Raw genomic sequence first — 25,255 nt, 5'->3', positions numbered from 1 at the left:
TGTCATCATGCACACTTTGTAGGCTGGTGATGCCTGGCGCTGTCAGCCATAAATTTAAAGTCATAATACAAAAAAAAAAAAAAAAAAAAAACTAAATGAATAAATAAATAAAACATTTAAAAAAATCAGGAATTAAAGGGGCCACTCGGGAATTCGTGGAACCCCATTATTTTGCCCTAAAACCTGGTAAATACCAAGGAACTCGTTATGGTTGAAAGGTATGAGCCAGAGATAAAATGTCTATGAAGACTAGGACTGGAAATCTTACTGTATTGTCCTTAGGAGTAAACTAATTGCTACCCTGGAAAGGTGGACATTTTTGAAATGGTTTTATAACTTTCAGATGCTATAACACATCTTAGCAAAGCTCTATGTATGTGTATTATGAGACATATGTGGTAGATTCTAGTTCAATTTCTAGTAAAGAGGGTACTGTGGGAACCAGAATTTAAGTGACCAGATGTATGTGATGTCATTCTGTAATCCAGCATTGAAATGATATTTTAATACTAGATAAGACAGAAGTCTCAGGGTAGTCTGCTTGTGAAATTTCACAAGAAAGACCACTCACCCACTTCATCTTGTTTTGCTCTAGTAAGTGCACTAGCGGACAGTAATTCTTTAGATCAGTCAGGAAAATATAGTGAGATTAGTTAAGTATTGTTTTTCTGTATCATTGTAAATCATTCCATTGGAGTTATTTTTAATATTTCCTGTGATTGAAACTCTGGTGTTTATTGTAAACAGATATTTAGTATGTTCATGTTCTTTTATTATTTATTATTAAATATATTTAAACTTTTCATTGTGGCTGGTCTTTTAGAGAATATTTTAACCTTTGAGAATACTTATATTTATTTGGTGACACTATGGCCACTCCTGAAAGCCTTGCTGCATTGGTGAAACACTGCCATTTGTATTAATATTAATTTTACTCAGTATAGTTGGGTACTCTTGTAAGAGTCTTAGAGTAGCTCACTTTGGAGTATTCTGGTGGCAGTATCTACCTTATGGTCTGGGCAGAGGAGGCATAACTGGTAACTCTGTGCTAGGCTTTCCCAATTGAGTGTGTGTGTGTGTGTGTGTGTGTGTGTGTGTGTGTGTGTGTGTGTGTGTGTGTGTGTGTGTGTGTGTGTGAAAATCAAATCTCAAAATGGTGTGTGTCAGCTACTTGGAGCAGGGACACAGACCACTGGTATCACAGAGAGGGTGGTGGGGGACTTTGATTGGAACATTTGGCTGAGGACTCAACTCTACAGCTGTGGTCAGTGTAGAGTCTTATTTGGGGCATGGTAAGAGAAATGGAAACCCCACCCTAGGGTGGGAGTGTGTTCCCTGTGTGCTGTTAAGGGACACTGTGCTTGGTGCAGAGAGCTGCATCTGGAAATACTGTGTGTATCTATTTTTGTTCTAAGTGAACATCTCTCACCGGTGTCAATGGTGAGGATTGAGGCTCCTTGATTACTGGTCCAGAGGAGGGATGTCACACATGCAATGACTCATTCATCAATCAGTAAGGTCAAACTTAATTGTACATCTCAGAAAAATGAGATGTTCGCCTTTGCTGAACCTTGTACACATCTTGTACTGGTAATGCACATGTGCAGATGAGGAAACAGGGTAACAACAGCTTCTGCTTTTAGGTATAGCAATGTAGGGCAAGAAAGTAAGTTTCTTCTATAGCAAACATCACTCACCATCAGAGAAAGTGGGGTTTTAATTCATAAATTCAAGAAGTATTTTTATTGTGGGAAGTGGAATAGTGCATAAATAAGTAGATCATTTAAGGAAAAGAAAATTCTAAACCTATCATATGACTGGTGTGTGTGTGTGTGTGTGTGTGTGTGTGTGTGTGTGTGTGTGTGTGTGTGTGTGTGTGTGTGTGTGTAGTTGTCTGCATGAGTATGAATTAAGATGGAGTGATCAAGAATGCTGGAACATTTGCAGAAACAGCTGTTTTGGTGAAATCAGTTTCAGTTGCTTAGTAGCACTTCTGATATTGCATGGGAAAGTGATGCATCTATAATAATAATAATTATTATTATTATTATTATGTATACTGTACTTCTCTACATAAGTTAACTCTATTATCGGTAATGGTTTCCTTAACTGCATTACTTACCAGTTATTGACAGGCAACATATGAAAGATCAGAGTGAAACATAAAATTATACTAATATTGTGTGCCTTATGTACACTCTTGTGTAAACATTAACTATTTTTAGAGATAAGTCATACAGTATATATCACACAACGATGATAGGGATACAAAAGCGGCTGACAGTCTGCAGTAGCAGTGTGAGAAAAATAAATTAGACAAGCTCTGTATCACGTTATGTTCGCAGTCATGTAAAATAGTACTTCTCTTGTCTATACCTGGCTGTTACTTTCAGTATCACATTAGAAAGCAGTACTTATGCTAGCATCAGCACCATAATTCTATATCGTTTCCCCATGATCATCTTTTTTTTTCTTTTTCTGCAGTAAATCTTTTTTCGTCGTTACAAAAAAAATGTGTTCAAGGAGCAATAGATGATTATAATCATAATCATATAAAATAAAGTGAAATATTCCTCTTACTTATATTTGGATATTGCTTGTCATCATTAAATATAAAAGAACATTGCCTGTTAAACAATCATGGCCATAATCTTTCACTTGGCTTCCTTCTAAATATTTCTCTTGGAAAAAGTACACTACTTTCATTAAGACAGCTTTGCATGGGTTTTAATCATACAGTCTTCAGATGTTTGCATGGCTGAATGAATGCAGCACTGAAACTCTCCGTGTGAAGTATCTCAGGATAAGTGTTCCACAGTACTGTGATATTTGCTCAAAGAAATGCTGTAGTACTTTAGGTTTCTCTTGAATTTCTTTAACACACCCAAATACTATTGCATTAAAATATTAACTCAAGAGTGCTGAAGCATAACTTACAATTTTGACTATCTGGAGATCATAAAATACACGGGACACACTGTACTCATTACTTTTCATAATCTGATATGTGCACAATTCTGTTAATATTTACAGAGTATTGCTTTGCTGTTTTTCTTATCTATGGCAAATCACATTGATCTTTTATTCTTTTATGAACTATCCTGCCAGAGCAATTCTCCAAATAAAACAATGTGTTACATGGGAGTATACAAACAAGCTGGCACAAAAATGGAAGGTAATGAGTACCAATACACACAGTAAAAAAAGAAAGTTGGTGGAACTAATGCCGAACGAGGTCATGATGGTGAGACAGTGACAAAAACATGCCACAGAGTGAAGCTTCACTGAATATAAACCTACAAAGACATGCACTGAAAAGGAAGGACAGGGTAGACAAATTAGGATGATGTATAATTATTTACATAAAAAGGGATACAAAAGCAAGTAAAAAAAGAGAAGAATCTGCACAGGGATTCATAATACACCCTGAAAAAGGCAACAAAATCTTCACAGAAGCCGGACACAGTACATATCATCTTGACGACAAAAAATGATTGGAAAATGATAGAGGGTACTCTATGAATGCCATAGAAGTTGTGCATTTTTTTAAAGATGACTTTAGTATGACACATGTTAGGAAGACTTTGGCTGCAGGCAGACTAGATAGATGATCATTCTATGTGCCCCATAGGGAACAGGTCTCAAACAGAATGTGCTAGACCCTACCTCATGAAGGATAGTGTTGGGCTTAGTGTTCTGAAAGAGCAAGGAAAACTGATATCAGGCTTAAATGTGAGCAGCTATTTGGGAATCAATGATTACCAAACAGAGTTTAATATCAGTTTATTGGTTGATTCAATCCAACCAAAAGGGAGGGTTTGAAATTCAGGAAGACCCACCTTCACAAAATGGGGTAATGCATTAAAAGCACCTTAGATAAATGGCACACTGGTGGTAGGGATGCTCAATGGGAAAGCATTAAAGCTCTCACCACAGGAGCAAAAGACTTTGTGTGAAACACATTCATATCTTAAAGAATTGGGATGAGGAACATATATAACATTTTGGAAAGAGGTGAAAGGGCACACAAGGTAGACAAAGAACAATGCAAGTTAAAGCAGAAAAATAAAGGTACAACAACCAAAATGCAAACTTCGAGGAAATGATAGCCAACTCAGGCAAGAAGGAAGATAAATCATTTTACATATGTGTGTCAGAATAAGCTGAATACAGAGACAGTGATGTAAAGAAATGTATTATGAAACTATCTCGACAGCTAATTAGTTCTGATAGATCTTCCTGAGTGAAGGGAAAGGAAGGTGATGTTTCAAAATCCAGCAGGAAGTATTCAGAGTTAAAATATTTCATAACTATTTTGTACATTTATTTACACTTACAATGCAGTAAAGCCCTAGGGAATTCAGCTGTTAATTTGCAGTCATTATTATACATCATTGTAATGAAAACAGATGCTATGCAGTGTAGCTGTCCTGAAGCCCTACAGTGGTATATATTAAGAGACAAGCAATGAAGTCCTACATGTGGTCAGCAGGTAAGTGGTTGTCCATTTACCTCTGGCCCACTTTATTGATTTTACTTGTAATCCTATTTCTCTGAAGTTACATTTCTCCAATAGTATTTCTTATTACACGAAGGGACTGTGATGTCAAAGTTTCTGTGGCCACTATTTTCACCCTTGCAAGATGTTTCCATTTTTTTCATGACTTAGAAACAATGGAGTTAGTTTATTTAGGTAATGGGATGTAGTCTATCACATAATGGGCACAGAAGGGCCTTCCCACATGCAAAAAATTATTTTTAGATATGGCTTGTTTGGCATATTTGCTGTTTTTCTCCATGTCTTCCTTTTGAATCAGTGATATTGCATTTGTTGGCATTTCTGTGAGAAAGTTTTTTGCATACCCCATTTATAAGTAACTATTTTTTTTGTGAGAGAAGCATATTAGAATATCCTGCGCTGCCTGGCTATGAGTTTCCCAGATGTTCGGGTACATGTTTGGTGAAGCAAAAGAAAGTAGAAGGAACAGAACACACAGCTTCAGTGAAAGAGGTAAAGTATCTGGCAACTGTAGGATCATAACCTGAAAACCAAATTGTAGTTGAAATGATGGGCAAAATTTGAATGAGTTGAAGACACAAGGCCCAACTCAATTCTAACAGAGGGCAACATAACACCATTGGAGCTCTCACTGATAAGAAACAAAAAATAATATATACATACATACATATAGTGTTGAACAGTGCCTGCATAAAATGTCTTTTCCACTAAATAAGGACTGACGCCTATGTGTATGGCTGCTGTCCAACTAGTTCTTAAGCACTTATAAAAGTATGTGTATAGGAACACTGGACTCAAGGACAAACTGGTTTGCACAGAATAAACGAAAAGAATTATAGCCAAGTATATGCAGACCAGACCACGGAGTAGGGCCAAAAAATACTTTAATAGAGATAAGTGTTTTCATGACATACAAAATATCGTTTCATCAGATCAAGCCAAAGGATAAAACCACTCCCTTAAATAGTCAAGAGAATCAATCAGGTACAATGTAGCTACACCTGTTAAAACAATATTATATAATAGCTGATACAATGTTACTGAGACATACACAAGCAAAACAATATCCAAACATAATAAAACATATTAATAAAATATGCAAAATATTAAAATGAACTTAAGAAAGCCTGGTACATCTATTGTTCATTTATATAGTCTATGAGACTTAAGGACAGGTTTAAGGGGTACATGTTCATTAAGCCCTAGCCCCTTATTTACATGTAGCCTCATGATCCACTGTTGCTTGACCATTGTGGTTCTATTCCTGATGTCTCCTAGGGGTTGCAAACACTCTGTCTATAACATGAAACTTAAAATCGTGGTCATTTCCTTTAGCTACAACATGTTTAGCTAGAGCATTACACATATATTGTATATTTATAGAATATAAATGTTCCCTTATACGTTTCTTTAATCTACGATTGCTCTTACCAATGTAGAACCTTGAACACTTATAAAAGCAAGACAAAGAAGAGCCTGCACTGCAACATTGTAATGCAGATGAATACAGCCCTGACAGGTCTACATAATATCTGAGTTCATGCACTTCTGAAAGCTCATATAATCTAACTTAATTTTTGTGAGATGAAAACACTTACCCAAATTTCAACAAAACACGCACTGGAGTAAATAACCCCCCAACTACATATACCAACTCCAAGATCACACTACAGTGGAGAAAAGGGCAAGTTGGGCAAGTATTTACTTGCCCTGGGAAAAATTCTCCTATCTGGTATTTAACCTTTCGCAATTTTCATCTCATGAAAATTAATTTCAATTATTTGAGCTTTCCAGGTTTAGAAGGGGATCCATATATATATCTATATATATATCTATATATAGATATATATATATATATATATATATATATATATATATATATATATATATATATGTCTAGAGAGAGAGAGAGAGAGATTCACTTTAGAAGCTCGAAATAATGAAATATCAAAATTCAGTATTTAGAGCCCATAAAGTGGAATACTGAAAACAACAAAACTTCAGAAGCGCGAAATTCAAAACCTCTCACACTGGAGGTTTTGAATTAGTGCTTCTGCTGTTTTGCTGTGGTTGGGGATTCAGGTAAGTGTTTATTTGTTAAGTGTTTTGGGTAGGGGCTATGGTGTGTGTTAGTGTGTTTTGTTGCTGTGATGTGTGTGTGTGAAGAGAATGTAGTTTGTGTGGTGGTATTTTGTGTGTGTTTGTATGTAGTGTAACCTTGGAGTTAGAATATTTAAGTAGTGAGGGTGTGGGGGGTGCAGCTCCCCACATGGGGGAGTGCAGGGGGGATTGCCCCCTACTTTTATGTAGTAGAGAGCTTGTGTTTGTGTGTGGGGAGGGAGGTGTTTGTGTGTGTGGAGTAGAAGCACTAATTCAAAATCTCTGGTGTGTGAGATTTTGAATTTCGCTCTTCTGAGTTTTCGTTGTTTTCAAGTAATGACTTTATAGCCTCGAAATACTGAATTTTGATATTTCAGTATTTCCAGGACATGAAGTGAATATATATATATATATATATATATATATATATGGTTCCCCTTCATATGACTGAATTAACATAAGCCTGAAACTCATAAGCCTGAAAACAAAAGCCTGAAAAGTCAAAAACCTGAAACTCAAAAGCCTGAAAACACAAAAAAATACATATACTGACTTTAAACAACAGAAACCATATTAATTTCCACTAAGTATAAGCAGGGGGGGGCAAGCCCCCCTGCACCCCCCATGTGGGGGGCTGCACCACCCACACCTCTTGCTACTTAAATATATCAACTCCATGATTGCAATTCATAATTGCAATCTCGGAGTTGGTATATTTAAGCAGCAGGGGGTGTGGGAGGCGCACCCCCCACATGGGGGTGCATGGGGCTTATACTTAGTGGAAATTAATATGGTTTCTGTTGTTTAAAGTCAGTATATGTATTTTTTGTGTTTTCAGGCTTTTGAGTTTCAGGCTTTTATAGTTTCAGTCATATGAAGAGGAACTATATATATATTTTATATATATATATATATATATATATATATACATGGTTCCCCTTCATATGACTGAAACTACAAAAGCCTGAAACTCATAAGCCTGAAAACAAAAGCCTGAAAAGTCAAAAACCTGAAACTCAAAAGCCTGAAAACACAAAAAATACATATACTGACTTTAAACAACAGAAACCATATTAATTTCCACTAAGTATAAGCAGGGGGGGTCAAGCCCCCACTGCACCCCCCATGTGGGGGGCTGCATCACCCACACCTCTTGCTACTTAAATATATCAACTCCATGATTGCAATTCATAATTGCAATCTCGGAGTTGGTATATTTAAGCAGCAGGCGGTGTGGGAGGCACCCCCCCCCCCCCCACATGGGGGTGCATGGGGCTTATACTTAGTGGAAATTAATATGGTTTCTGTTGTTTAAAGTCAGTATATGTATTTTTTGTGTTTTCAGGCTTTTGAAGTTTGAGTCATATGAAGGGGAACTATATATATATATATATATATATATATATATATATATATATATACACATACATATATACATATGCACACACACACACACACACACACACATGTAAAAGGGTGTGGGAGCAAAGGAGATGTAAATGGGTGCAGCTCTCTACAAAAAATTTATGACTTCTTGTCATCATGTAAATTTATTTTTTTGTGCATTAGTTAAAATGGAGCTTAATGATGACATTAATGGGGTGGTGGAAGAGGTGGCTATAGATTCTGTACCTGGATCTATTGGCAGTGACTATGGATGGCAAGTCTTAGTAGAATCACATTGTATTTGTCATGGATGGTTATCTGTGTTGAAGGAACTGGTCAATCAGACATATCATTGATCATGTCTGTATAAGAATTCTGGGAAATGCTGTGATCAGTCCATAGAAGTAACATGTTCCAGTGAGGTTGAATGAAACATTATTTCATTATTATATTCTAGATAACATGGAGGTTGCCATTCTCATGGCTTTGGAAGATGCATAACATAAGGCTTCTATGTACAGAGATACTTTATAAAAAAAAGCAAAAGTGTTTTGAAAAACATGCTTACTTACAGCAAAAGCCTAAAGTACACAAAGTTAAGTACTTAAAAAGTATTATCACACTTGAAAGACCTAAGGCAAGTGGCAAACTATGCAGCATTTATTATAAATATTAAAACAATGAAGGGGGTTAATACAATTTATATAGGTGTATCCTAATTTAGACACCCTGATGTTTTTAATAAATAGTTAAAGGTGGAGATAAAAAAGATTGAAAATGGGGAGACACAATAATGAGGGAGACAAAGAAGAAACACTTCAAGAGGGTTGTGACGTGGGGCATGGACAATGATGGACACAGGATAGCAGCAGATTTCTGTAGCTCCACCAAGACAACATCATAAACAGGGAAATTTACCATCAAAACTTGTCTAAAGGAATTTATTTCTTCATAAAATCATTTGGAATATAATTTTCTACAATAATATCCAAAAAAGAAAGGAAACCTGACTGATTTTCCTGTCAGAAATCTTCTTGGAAATTTGTCACTCATCTCAGCTCCTCAGAATGAGCTACAGTAAAGCTAACAACCAGGATTCTACCCTTAAGAAAGAACTTCAGGCATTACTACTAAACATGCAGGAACTGACAACTAAAATAGATAGAACTGATTCTAAAATAGACAACTTCAAAGAAAACGCTACCAAACAAATGGATATATTACATGAAGACTTACAACAGCAAAAAACACAGATTTCAGGTATAGAGTATGCTCTCAATGGCATGGACACTAGAATTAAAGAAGGAGAAATGAACATTGAATTTCTACTCAAACAAAACACTCATCTCCAGTCTAAATTGGATGATTTGGAAAACAGATTGTGACATAATAAGATAAGGATATTTTGACTACCAGAAGGCAAAGGTAATAACATTATAACTTTTTTAAACCCTTGGCTACCAAAAACTCTAGATCTATCTGAGGCATTTTCTTTCGGTGTAGAGAGAGCCCATAGATCTCTACCTTCCTCTGCCACTAACAAGAACATTCCTAAATCAGTTATAGTAATTTTTTTATCTTCATTTGATAAAGAGATGGTGTTAAAATCAGCATGGGCAAAAGCACCTTTAAAAGTTAATGATGCAGTAGTGTGCTTTGATAATGATTATTCCACTCTGCTGATATCGAAAAGGAAAATCTTCTTGCCACTGATAAGAGAACTAAAAAAGGCACAACACATCCTTTGCTCCCTGCCAGACTAAAAATCTTCTTACCTGATGGTCCTAAAATGTTTGAGGATTTGGACACTGCCTTGGCTTATATTAAAAAACATAAAATATTGGACAAGATAGAAGAAATGGAATGGGCAAGCCTTTCGCTGAAAAGACTGGCATCAGGCACAACTTGGAAGACAACAGACAAGCAAAAGAGACTAAAAAAATAAATGAATGACTTGCTTTACAGCATTCTGATTATTTTATGTAAACTTCCTTGTTCCCTCAAGTAATCCACAAACAACATAAGATCATCACAAAGCTTCTAAAGTCCTTAAAATATGCAACTTGTTATACTAACAAATTTTCTTCCCAAGGAACAAGTAACCAGATACAATTTTTATTTGTTGCTTTTTTAATCTCTCTTTGTGAGATCAAAGGTTAGTAACATGTTATATTCATTTAATTTCAATAAAAAATATTTTCCCCTTTTTTATTTTTATTATTTATTTTTTTAATCTATTCAAAATATTGCTATGTTTAGTATTGTTTAGTTATAATTGCTTAACATTATAAAGCTGAAGAAAGTTTAAAGTCATTACAACAACTAACATGCTATAAAGTATGAACAGCTGATTAAACACAATAAATATAAATGCAGTATTTTATGCTTAGATAAATTAGCAGATAAATGATTAATATATGCACCACTGTATTCCTTGATATAGTAATAGAGGAATTATATAGTATAAGCATGCATTTTTTTTTTTGGGGGGGGGGACTAAATAGACTTATAGTGTTTTCTAAGGCCTGATATTACTGAGGCTTTGATTTCCAAGGCTAGTGGAACACCTCAAGCTGTCTCTACAGTAGACAGAGCCTTATTACATTCACAATGTATTATTTTCACTTACTTTCATCAAATTTCCCACTGGAATCCCTCAGGAGACAACTTTAGACACTGGCAACTTTGAGAATAGTGCTCATGAGCCATTTTCTAAACCTTCATGTTCTAACTGTTCATCTGAATTGACAAAAGCAGCCATCAAGAACTTTGACCTCTGATTTCACTCACACACAATGTAATGCTGTAAAGTAAGCCAGTTCCAGGAAGCAGAACAGTCGCAAATGCGGAAATATGACAAAAACGGACTTTTTAACACAAAAATGCGAGTTTTTACCATTATAATAGTACTTTATTGATATAATTTATGTTTAGTAAAGCTACAGCACATTTTAAAGCATTATCATAGGTTCATAGGTTGGTTCATAGGTTGGTACTAGGCTATCAGCCCTAGGGCCTATACAAGCCTAGCCATAACAATTCCCTGGCTATTTCTTCCCACATTATTTACTTTCCTGTCTTACTGTCTAATCCATTTACTGAAGTTTTGTAATGTACAGCAGCTGAATTCAATAGTATATTAGTTAGAATGCTCTTAAAGGTGCTTTATACAAAAAGCAGTACTGCAATTGTTGTTTCAATGCACATACTACAACATGCTTTTGCTACCTAACAATGTATGATAATCTTATATTTTTAACTTTTTTAATTCAAAACTAGAGTTATTTGATACTTTTTTAAGCTAGTATGTAATATATACCATATATGAAGCCATTGCATATTGTTTTCTATATTATGTCATGACTTCCCTTTGATTAATGCAATGTTTTTTTACTATTCTGTTTTTGTTTTGGTAATCATAGCTTCATGAACAAGCAGATAATACATTTATGTATAGCTCAATGGCTGCATATGTTTAAATCATTTACATCACTACCTTCATAGCAATTGTAATGAATAATTTGATCTGAGTAATATATTGTGTCACAGAAGCATTAGTTAGATATTTCTAAGCTCAGGGAAAATACATATACACAAAACACCTATATTTACTACATATATATATATATATATATATATATATATATATATATATATATATATATATATATATATATATATATATATATATATATATTATTTCTTTTTCTTCTTCTTTTCTCATTCCCCTTCCAAGTTGTGTTGTAGTTATTACTAGGTTTTTATATAAAACAGTTATATATAATAGATGCTTATTTATCTGGTTAAAAATGTTTAATTCTGCTTAATAATATGTCAAATTGGTTTTGCTCATACACATGATTTGAGCTATTTACTTTCTTAAGAATTGGATCTCCCGTTATATCCCAATTCCTTTAAAATGTTTCAAAATGTGTAATTTACTTAGTAATGTTCCTATTGTTAATAAGCTATTCTAGTTATTCATACATATCCTCTACATCAGTTGAAATTTTCAAGTTGAATTTATATGGTCTATATAAACTGTATTAGTTAAAGTCTCTATTTCTAATATCTATATATGTTCATACAAACAAGTCAATGAAAAGTTTCAATGATCTATCATTCTGATATTTACAATGTTACTGTTAGCTTACCAAACAAAAACAGTCCTTGAACCAAATAAGGAATCAGATGCAAAAACCAGAGAATACAAGAAAAAGAAAAATAATCTGGTTCCACACAGCAGTGAAAATCAATATGTTTTTTATTGTAGTAGGTAAGCGTGTTCTCGGAATAACATCCGCTTCATCAGACCAACAAAGATAGAATAGCAGTTGCATTTTTAAACACTAAAACATCCAATCAAAAAATCATATAAAATGTGCATCGTAGCTAAAGGCCATGTGATAAAATACACCTGTAGAATATCTTTATCATTAAAAAATTTAATAAAACAGACTAAATGAACAATATATGCTATGATGTACATTTTATCTGATTTTTGATTGGATGTTTTAGTGTTTAAAAATGTAACTGCTATTCTATCTTTGTTGGTCTGATGAAGCGGATGTTATTCCGAGAAAGCGCTTACCTACTATAATAAAGAACATATTGATTTTCACTGCTGTGTGGAACCAGATTTTTTTTTCTTGTATTTACTCTTAGCTTAAACTGTTCTTTCTAGTTCTAAAGATATATCACGAAGTTTTTAATGAAATCTTGACACATACTAAGAAATCAGTGTATAAATTGTATAATTTCTTTTATAATAGATAATAATACAGATGAGTTTAACTTTGGTTTTGAAAGTTTTAATATATATATGACATTAGGTGGTAGCTAGAGTTCTGCTGTTATAGTTAGAAACGTAACTTGAGTAGTTGTAACTACTCGAATTCTGATTTTATAACAACAGGCTGGGTACGAAGTTCAATCCTAACACTATTTTATTTGATTATTGTTACAGTATGATTACAGTTCTGACATCCACATCATATCTCATAATCACATTTTTATTTCTAATAAAAATTAAAGTCCCGCATATTCTTACAGATACTTCACAAGTCAAAGCCTTGATTAATTTAACATCTATAGGAGGGAATAGCTTACTAATCTTTATAAAAAATGATAAACTAAACATATTTTGCCTTATGCTATATATATGTCAAATGGCAACCTTCTGAGGGATCTCCCTAAACGTTAATGGGTTAAATAACCATGTAAGAGGAGAAGTTTCATCAGATATCTTAATCTGCATAGATCTAACCTAATATTTCTTCAAGAAACTCATCTTCTTAAAAAAGACTAGAAACCAACAAGTACATTACTTTAGTCAGCTCAGAACATACACAGAAAAAAGGGGGGTAGCTATCCTGTGGAAAAATCCATACCTATTCCCAAAATTATTAAGACATACAAGGATGATAAGGGAATGTTTTGCATGGTTACAGTACAGATTAATAGAAAGATTTTTACATTTATCAACATATATTGAATACCAGGTATATGTGTTACCACGGTGAAACAGCATTTCAATCAAATAGTACTCCACTCTAAAGGAGACATCATATTAGCAGGTGATTTCAATTGTACTCTGTATGATAATGATACTACTACCCTTAGGAAGAGGAAAATTACAGCTAGTGCAAAACATCTAAAAGACATTATTAACTTAACTTTGAATGACATTAATAATCAAGCTGATGCTAAGTCACAACCATATACTTTTTTTCCAACAGACACAAGTCTTACCCTAGAATAGATAAAGTTCTGATCTCTAATCAACTTGTAAAATATTTATCTAAATCTATGGTCATTTCCTGCTCAATATCAGACCATAATTCTATCACTTTTGAACTTATGGTAAATGTAACACACAATACCCAGATTAGAAGAATTCCTGCCTACTTAACTCAACTAAAAGACTTCAAAGAATTTATAAATAAGGAGACACAAAACTTCCTAGAAATAAAGACTACATCAAATATTTTGATTATATATATATATATATATATATATATATATATATATATATAGGATGCTCTGAAATCATTTCTATATGGGCAAAGTATAAGATGGTATAATAATAAAAGGAAAACATGGGACAAAGATCTTCTAGACATACAGAATAAGCTAGACACTTTTAAGCTCAATAGTAAGGGAGATATCACAAATAAAAATATTATAAAAGAAATAAATAAGTTAAATGAGAAGTACAAAGAAATTTTAAATCACAAAATCAAAATACCCTAGAGAAATATAAATTACTAACATATTCAATAACTCCCAAATATTTGAATACACTTAAAAAATAAAACAAAAATACATAAATCATATCAAAGAGATTTTTTCCTTGGGGAAAAAATGTTTCTATATCACCAGAAATTCTAGATGAGTTTAAAGATTACTTTCATAAAATAAACAATGACAGAGTTAATATGGACCCAAAAGATAAAATAAAGAAATTAATTACCACATGCATGGACAAAAAACTTAATAAACAACAAACTGAGTCACTGGATAAGAGCATCTCATATACAGACATTGTCACTCAAATAAACAAACTCAAGTTAAACAAAGCACCAGGTAACGATGGTATAATTCCCAAGATTTACAAACTAGTCTCTAAAAATGTCCACACATTAATATATAATGTTTTCCTGGCAGCTCAGACTGAATTTACTATCCCCCATCTTGGAAATACACTTTTATCTCACCAGTTCTGAAATTCAATAAAGACCCTACAAGATGCTCATCGTATAGGCCCATCTCACTGCTCAATGTTGACTACAAGATGTTTATGAATATATTTGCTGACAGATTAAATACAATTCTTCCAAACATTATTGACATAGATCAAACAGGCTTTATTATAAATAGAAATACTTTTGACAACATAAGAAGAATGTTAACTTTAATAGATTATTCAAATAAAAATAAGAAGGATCTGACACTAATTTTCCTTGACATAAACTCAGCCTTTTACTCTGTGAGCTGGGATTACTTGTTTATCTTGCTAAGGTGTACAAAATTCTCTGATGCATTTGTAAATCTGATTGAAAATCTATATCAAGGAACACTAGCATACACAACAATTGGCACATATGTCTCTCAAAATATACCCATATTGAAAGGAACTAAACAGGGATGTCCACTCTCCCCTTTATTATTTACCCTAATAATGGAGCCATGGGCCAATTTAATTAGAAACAATAATGACATAGAAGGATTTAAAATAAATGAAAATCCAATATCTAAAATTCTGCTTTTTGCTGATGATGTATTAATTATATCAACAGGAAACAATTCTTCTATACAGTCATTATTTGACACAATGGCAGACTTTAAGAAAATCTCAGGTCTGATGTTTAATGAAGAAAAAACAAAGATTCTGCCAATACAATTAGGAAAAAATATTTTTAAAAAAGCTTATCATAAATATATACCCAATTCAGGTCATATAACTTATCTAGGAATTATCTTAGCAAGAGATAGTAAATCAATTATTCAATATAACTATAATAAATGTCTTGAAAATATACAAACCTTGTTTAAACATTGGAATAATATCCTATTTTCCATGGAAGAAAGACTTACAATTATAAAAATGATTATATTCCCAAAGATATTATATGTAATACAGTCAATGCTACTCCCACCTACTGAAACAATTATTAAAAAATTAAACACATTAATGTTGAAATTCTTTTGGGCACCTCATAGACCTAGATTGGCATTAAGGACACATATCAGTAATTGGTCCCAAGGAGGTATAGCCTTTCCTGATTTTGATCTATACTCTATATTCTCTGTTATCATAACTGTAGCTCTACTAATTGATAATTCATATGTTGTGAAGTGGAAAAAATATTGGGAATTATTAGGCATGGATTTAACTAGTATACCACCAACACACAAAAATATTATTATAAATAATCCCATATTATGGATACTCAAAGAATTTTGCATTGTACCCATAACACCAAGACACATCATCAAATTACCCAATAAATATTATTATTACTTTTCATAACTTTATATACAAACATCCCAAATATAAGGAATGGATCTTCATTTTATTTCCCATACCTTTTACACAATGTATACTCTTATCATCTAATCCTGATAAAGCTTTAATATTCAGGCAAAACAATTTAATGTACTAGCATCAGATGCTGCAAGATACTAAAGTTAAAAATCTAGATTTTTTTAACTTAAGAATTTGATTTGGATGAAACTTTGTTAGAGATGCAGGCTTTTAGGCAATATCTTTCTAATAAACTAGACTTGATAACACCAATAACTAAAGAGTCTGTTCCAATACTCATAGATTACATGATACTAAATCTACAACAGAAGGTTTCAGATAAAGGCAAGCTTTCTCACATACACACAATTATTAGAGATGCAACCTTCAACTGTCCAGAAAATTACAGGAACTACTTCAGTTCCATAAATGGAGAACCCCCAGAACAACAAGATAAAAATCATATACTGGAATCAGCTTCTAAAACAGCCTCCTCAATTAAATGGAAACTTTATGCCTGGAAATTCTTACACAGGTCCTTCTGCACTCCTCTAATAATGAGCAAAATTGATAAAAAAGATAACATATGTGAGAGATGTACCACAGAAATAAATGCTACCTAGGCATATATGTTCCATGATTGTATAAAACTGAAGGAATATTGGACATCAGTTAACAATTTTCTACAGGCTCTTTTTACAGATAATTTTACAATATCTAAATCACTAATCGTCTTCAATATCCCCATACCAAATGTGTTAAAAAGGTTAAACTTCCCCTATTATGGTCAATTCTAGCAGTGGCTAGAAAGATTATAACTAGAAATTTGATATCAGTACCCCTCCTTCTTTTAATGAGTTTACAAATGTTTTGATAGAGGTATGTCAAATGGAACTAATGACTATTAAATCAAGAACTTCTAGGTAAACAACCAATTATAATATGTGGGATACTTTACAAAGTTTGTTAAAAAAAGACTTGGAACCTTTATAATGTATTATAGTTATGTTAGAAGATGTATTAACCAGTGGATGGCTTTGCAAATACTTTTGTTGTTTTATGAATGTTAAAATGTTGTATTTGTTAACTGCTTATATAAATTACTATGTTTTATTGATTGTTTGTTAAAACCAATAAACACGTTTAAAAAAAAGTGGGTTGTGGCAGAGGATGTGGAAGAGGAGGGCACACCTGCTTTCTAGATAAATGCACAAACTAGTAGTTGTAAGTGCAGTCATACAGGTGGATATCTGTGATTTATAGCCCCCCCCCCCCCACACACACACACACACACACACACACACACACACACGCACACACTCACACACACACACACACACACACACACATATATATATATATATATATATATATATATATATATATATATATATATATATATATATATGTGTTCGGATTATTCTTTACATGCAGATATTTCAAGCCCAGGCATTAATGCCCTTCTATATGTATACACATACATACATACATAAAAATATTTTGAGCACAGACATTAATGCCCTTTTAGCTTGCCAATATACCCAAACACCTGTTCCCATAATATGTGTCCAGGCTATTCTTAAAAATATCTAAACTAGTGCTTGCTTTAATGTAGTTTGTTAGTCTGTTCCATGCATCAGAACCAATTAGTACACTTCTCATTCTTGCAGAATCTCTACATAGGTTGTCTTATGATTCTCTAGTACTGTGTGATAACCCCAAATATTCTCAGAGGTAGTCATCTCTAAATGCTCTATATACCTGAATAAGATCTCCTCTTGGATACCTATAAAAGACACTGTACAAGTTCAGATATTTTAGTCTTTCATAATAACTTACATTGTCACATCCTTGGATGTCCTTGGTATATTTCCACTGTACAATTTACTCATGCTTGTTTTCATATAGGGTTTCCATATTGTTATTCCATACTCAAGTTTGGGTCTAATGTAACTAACAAACAATAGCATCATCGTTTTTGATTCCATAGACTTCATAAATCTTTTCATACAACTTATAGTTCTATAACTATCATTAACCAATTGGTTGATATGATTAGAAAAACTCATAACTGGATCTACCCATATACCCAGATCCTTAAATAAATCTACAGTTTCAATCACTGTATGCTGTATTAAATATTCACCTTTCAGTTTTTGTCTTGCAAATCTAATATGCTTAGTTATTGATGTATTTATCAGCATATTATTCTCCTGTGCCAAAATGGTCAATTTAGTAAAGTTATTTTGCAGACATGCCTTATCTGTAACACATGTAATCAGTTTACCCAATTTCAGGTTGTCTGCATGTAGACTGTAGAACACATCAGATGAAAAAGTTTGGTCTGAAACATACAATCTAAACAAGTAAGGGCCTAGGACAGAGCCCTATGGGACATCCTCACAGTAACTAAGAATTTCACCTGTTCAGTTGCTGTATGATACTTGCCATGTCCTATTTGTCAGCCATGCAGCTATCCGTTTTATCAAGTGTACATTAATACCTAGTTGTTCTAATTTATGGATCAGTGTTTTGTGTATGACCCTGTCAAATGCTAAAGTTAAATCTATATAAACTACATCATAGCACATGTTTTCATTCATAGCTGTTATTATATTGTTATAGAACATCATGTTACAGGTGGTAACAGATCTTTTTTCAACAAATACATGCTGATATACAGTTGTGAGTCTCAACCTATCCAATTCTGACAATAACTTATCCAATATTACTTTCTCCATTATTTTTCCACAACATGAAAGTAGACTTAAGGGTCTATATGACTTTAGATTTGCCCTACTCCCCTTTCCCTTAAAAACAGGTTTAGGAAACACATATCCAATCTTGAGGAATCTCCCCATATTTATATGACAGAGTGAATAATAGACATAATGGCATTGCAAGTGCTTGCTGAAGTGTTCTCAGGTCATTGTTACTAATTCCATCTCCTCCCTGCACTTTGTTTGGATCCAGTTTGTGCAGCTCTTTTTCAATGTAATCTAATTTGTTTCCAGTATCGGAGGTTACATGGGTGTCACTATGGCAACTTATAACCCCTTTTGCAGATCCAAACTGTTTTGCATAAGATTTTGTAAATATGTCTATAATCTGTTGTGTTTGAGAATACATTTTAGAATCTGCACACAGTTTATCAATTTGTATGTCTTTACTCCTTCCACATCATATTATCTATAAAAAGGTTTCCTATTATGCTCAATATCTGTATATAAATTTTCTTCAAAATTTTCTTGAGCTTGTCTCACACTTTGCTTAATCTGTTTGTCCAGCTTGCTTATTTCAGCTTTCAAAGTTGTAGTTTGACATCTCTTCCATTTCTTATATTTTTTGTCTCTCACCTTAATCAGATATCTTGTTCTTATGGAAATATATCTCCCTGACGTTGTATGCCTAGATCCTGATGTTAAACATTGTTTTTGATTATTTGCACTTAAACAATTTCTCTTTCAAAACTTTCCACATTCCATCTGCACTTTTTCCACTGAACACCTCACTCCAGTGAGTTTTACATAGTGACTGTTTTGCTTCCATATAATCTACAATGAATACTCTGGGCATTGGTTTAGATTTCAGTCTGACAGAATTATCTAGCAACAAATTAACCTCTATAACCCCATGATCACTGCACATCAATGGTGGCAAAATTTGACTTGAAGTAACAGTAATTTCTTTAGGAGCACAAACAATGTTTAGTGCGTTCCTTCCCCTGGTAGGTGTGATAGTCTGAAGCAATTGTTGTTCCTGAATATACGTTGTGAATAATTTCATTGCTAATGTTGTTGAATGAATAGTATTCTAGTCTGTTTCTGGTAAATGTAAGTTCCCAGGTAATATTATTTTTCTCTCCATTGTTTCATGCAAGAAATGTATGAATTCCTTTAGGTCCTTTGCACTTGACTTTGGTGGTCTATACACTCCTATAATTACTATATGTTCAAGGGTTGTCTTTATTGTCACAGTTAGACAGTCTATAGTATTGGTGTTATCACTGAACATGTAATAATCACAGGTCTCATAACTATCTTTAATACCTATCATAACACCTCCACCTGATTTTTTTGTTAGAATGTCTGTTACAGTAAAAACATTTATACCCTGACAGAACGGGTTTCCAGTAATTGTTCTTTAACCATGTTTCACACACAACAACATCAATCTTGTGGGAACATAGCAGATTTTCCAATAAAAAAATTATTATTAATGCTCCTAGCATTAAGAACCATCAGAGATGCATCAAATGTTAGTATATGTTCATAGGTGTTTACTAGGCTAATGACCACAAGGGCCTTTTTAAGCCTAGCCATGCATCCCAAATCTCTGACAAGTTCTGATACCCTTAATAAGTATAAGCATGGGCCTGGGAGATGAACCATTTACAGGTTACCTGTGTCCATTTGAGACATGGGTGCCAAACCAGGGATGAATTTCCGGTTTTCCATGTAGTTGTCCAAGTTGCACTTGGATTGGGTTAGGGTGGAACTCTCCTTCACATGGATGGGGAGCCTGTCCAATAGACGCGATAGTCTCTGGGATACATACTGATCCCTTTAGCAGGACCTACTTATATCACAGGTAAGGTTAAATCTTTAGAATAGGAAATTCTGGTGCTGTTTGTTTTGTGGATATGCAGGAGGTCCATCAAAGTGGGGTCTGACAATACCATGTATGCCAGGCATAGATCTCCTCTCAAAAGACTATAGGAAATTGAATACATTTTTGACCAGGCAAAAATCAGAATAAATTTCTGACCTGGCAAAAATCCTGCCTAGTGTTTGCCAAATATTGCAAAATATCTGCTGCAAAAATACTCTTCCCTGATCTTGAAAAAAGCACTTCATCCTCTCAGAACACATATATGCCCAAAACATAGCTTGGATGCTCTACACATTTCCATTTTTTAAAACAAGAAATTTTTTCCATGTAGGTATTTACCCAAAAATCTTTTTCATTCATGGTGACTAGACTATCCTTTCTATAGGTGATTTGTGAAACATATGTCCTAACACCAGTATAAGCTATACTATCTAAGAAACTGTCAGTTCACTACTAACAGTTAGAGAGTCTTGCAGATGAGATCATTTGTACTGACATGAATAAAAACAGGTCAATGCTTCCTTACATTAAGGCATTCCAAGGCTTGTCTCACATCTTTTATTTTTGCTCCTGGCAATCCTGGCAAGCATAACACTATTCAATGTTCATTATCATCTCTGCAAATATAAGTCTCAGTTCCTCTAATAATTGAATCTCCAGTTACAAGAATATCTTTGCTGACCAGCACTGAAGAATCTTCAACTTCTAATACAGTAATATCTGCTCTATCAATTGTTACAAAGGCTAGATCTTCATCACTATTAGTCTTATTAATCCCACTGTTGTCATTGTGTATTAAATTCTCATCCAGCTGGCATTGTAAATCCACAGCTTGTGCCATGCAGTCAACATCTGTCTTTCTCTTCTTTTTTCTTACAGTAATGTTCTTCAATCCTTAGGTTCATAGGTTGGTACTAGTCTATTGGCCCTAGGGCCTATGCAAGCCTAGCCATAACAATTCCCTGGATATTTCTTCCCACAATATTTACTTCTCTGGACCCCTGTCTAGCAGGGCGACTGACATGATCCCCAGGGTGAATTTCCTATCTCCTATCCAGTCATCAAGGTTCCTTTTAAAGAGGGCCAATGAGACGCTCTGCTTGACATGTATGGGCAGTCTATTCCAGGATCTGGGGAGTCTCTGGGTCAGGAACCTATCCCTCCAGCATGTTTAGTTTATTGTGATGACAAGGTTTAGATCCCTGAAGTGTGTGGCTCTGAGGGATTGGGATTTCTTTAAGTGTAGCATGTCCAGCAGCTCTGGGTTTGACATGGCCTTGTATGTTAAATAGAAATCGCCTCTGAGTAGACGATATGTGACAGAGTATAGCTGGAGTTTTTTAAGGAGGTCAGTATAGGGCATTTGCCTTAGGCCTGTGATTCTTTTAGTGAGGTATTTCTGCAGTCTTTCCAGTTGTTGAAGATGTCTTGAGAGGCACATACCAAATGGGGCATTATACTCTATAATGGGTCTAATGAGGGATGAGTACAGTGGGACAATGACCTCCTTTTTTCTGAATGAAAAGCCCTTAGTGATGAGGTGTGCCACATAGAAGGATTTCCTGACTGCTGTGGTGATGTGGTTATTGAAAGTGAGACCACTGTCCACCTGTGTCCCTAAGCCTCTCATCACACTTTTGATGTTTAGTGTCCTGCCACCTATGTGGTAATTCATGGGTACATGTTTTTTCCATGTTCCTTCCATGTTCAATTTTGATTTCTTCCTTTTCATCTGCCCCTTGCCTCTTTTTCTACCTTCTGTTTTGGAAAAATGATGCCTTTTTCTGCAGACTGAAGGTTTTATGATAGAAAAATATTATCATTCCCTGTAACATATGTGTTACATAACAAATCGGTGTCCTTTTTAGTACGTATTCTCTTTACTTTACTTTGCTGACATTAATCAGCTTCTTTTTCTTCCTTGTTATTTGCTGTGAACTTCTTCCTTTCTTTTTTTGTTTCCTTCTAAACAATCTGGATCCTCAGACTGCTGAAGACTTGCATCCAGAATTCCAGAGTTGTTAGGGGCATCATCTTGTTTCATAGGGGTTGAATGATCTTTGCAGACAACAGATGCATCATTTCCTAAATGTGTTCTATTTGTTCTTTGCTTAACATTATTTATCTCACCAGTCTAGTCATTAATATATGAAACAACAGTTCTCCAAGCTGGTGCCAATTGCACAAGTGCAATCATCATCATTAAATCTAGATTTACTTTTAACAATGGTAAGCAAATCATCCAACTTTTGACATGAGGAACACAGATCACCAGTGTTATCAGCTGTTACTTTAAATATGCATAGCATTTATTGCACTGTACAAGATATTTATGCATTAGCAAATCATTAATTGTATACTCATGTAAGGAATCCAGCTTCAAATGCATAAAATATTGTAAAAATTATTGTAAAAGGAAAGTATAATCAAAATCAGTAGCCACAGGACTCAAATAGAACTTAAATCAACTTCTAGGACAAAAAATCACACAAGCAATATACAAGTCAGTACTAAAGTAAGTACAGTAAAGTTGTTCTGACCGTACAAGTTCTGCAAGCCAGATAAAAGCTGCAATTCGTTTACATCACTATCGCTCACAGTTGCACTTCTTTTTAATAGTAAAGATCCATAAGTCATAAACTAAGGTAGGGTTGTTTAGATACGCTCTGGATTTTCCTCTCTGCAGTCTGTGTGGAATTATAGCTGTCTAGGCCCCTTTGGATGGCTAGAGCTTGCCTGTCTAAAACATATCCCTTTCTAACAACCAACAGTGAAATTAAAGGTAAAACAACAAAATATGACTCAAAGTACATCATGTTAACAAAGCTATCCCTTCCTGCCTACTAACAGTGAAAAACAGTGATAACAAAATATATATTCGAATAAAACTCTTGCCAGTCAGCTCCACAGTAAATCACAAACCAAGGTAGATTGTTTAGATATGTTCTGGATCTTTAACTCATACATATATTTCATTTGTATTTGTACAGACCAATATGTTAGCACAAAAACATTCTATATATTTGTATACAAATACAGTTCTGTGTACAGATATTGTTTATGTTTTCTTTTACATTGCTACAATAACAGATACATATTTGCAGGGACACATTTCTTCTAGTAAATACCTTCAATTATGCAACCATCTTATAATTTATTTTTAAAACTATGATTAATATGAACCCCCAAAAAAATAATATGCTAGATCTCTAGACTTCTGTCTGCTACAAGGTCAACCCACTCAGCCAGCTGGTTAAACTATGATTCTATAGGTCATCGCATATGTGGCAGCAATGTTGGATGCAGCAGATGATCCCTGTCCAGGATGTCAGGTGCTCACCCATCTCCTGCCAGATTTCAATCTTTTTCCACTAATTTCTTCTTGTTCATTTCTGTAATTTATCCAGGAATGACTTCATAAGTATGTGGATCATTATCAGGGTCTCATATTTCAGTTCCATGGTGCATAGAAAACAGTATGCAATCATCATTTTTCTTTATTTCCTTACAATTGCTACTACTGCTGCTGTGTGTTTATTGCTTTAGTTACATTTTTTGAAATATTACACCTGAATGTCACTTTTTCCTGCAGTACAGCAGCTGTAATATTTTTTGGGGGGGTGTGAGATTAGCAGCTTTCATTAAGTGTTGAGTGGTTTGAGGTGAGAAGGTGTACCAGATGGTAGATGATGTTAGATGGGCAGAGATTATACTTCATGGCTGTGAAAATTATCATGCATACAACTCCATTTTGTTTTTTCTAAATATATTCTGCTTTGAGTATATCTGAGGCATGCTGGGGCTGGGTGAGGACTACTGTGGACTCCACCAGTTTCCACAGTGCATTCACATGAACCAGAGGCCATGTTCATGATAAGCCGAGAGTGACTTACGTGAATAAGTGGCTGTACACATTAACTTATTACTGCAATTCATAGAGATACATGTAAAATGGCCTAATTTATATACAAAACATGTAAATGGACCAGAATTTATGTGAAATGGTTGAACACCACCATACTAAGTTAGAATTATTTGAGTTAGGTGGTAAATGTTTTAGGAAACTGTGGACTTCCTCATGTCAGGAAAAAGTGATAACAATATTAAAATTTAATATGAAACACTTTATAATGATGTAAACTTAGTGGGTTACCATGAAGAAATTATTATTTTACTGATATGATGGGCATATTATCATGCCCTTAGTGAGCAGAGTAAACTTGTCATTTGTAAGTGGGAGGTGGGAGATTTCTAGTGATCACTGAGAAAAGGTGTTTACTTTGGTGTCATTTAGTGATTGCACATACGTATGTGTTTGAATTGTGAAGTACTGAAGCAGCAAGGATGTGTTGGCTGAATATATATTTGAAGATTTCTGAGTGAAGTTAAAGCATGAAAAATAAGAGTATCATGATTACACAAAATTGGCGGGTGGCTGGGGAAGGATGAATCTGTTAACAACGTGATTGCTTTACTGTTGTGAATATATTTCTGCAGACATTAGTACAGCACAACTTTACTTTGCTGAGCTTTTGAAGATGTATATAATTACTGGTTTGTGTTAACTTTTTATAGGAAGATGGAAAATACACATGATCATTGCTATGTTGTTT

Source organism: Protopterus annectens, chromosome 17.part0, assembly GCF_019279795.1.
Source record: "Protopterus annectens isolate FY-2018-M chromosome 17.part0, PAN1.0, whole genome shotgun sequence".
NCBI lineage: Eukaryota > Metazoa > Chordata > Ceratodontiformes > Protopteridae > Protopterus > Protopterus annectens.
Note: the sequence above shows the minus strand (reverse complement) of the source record.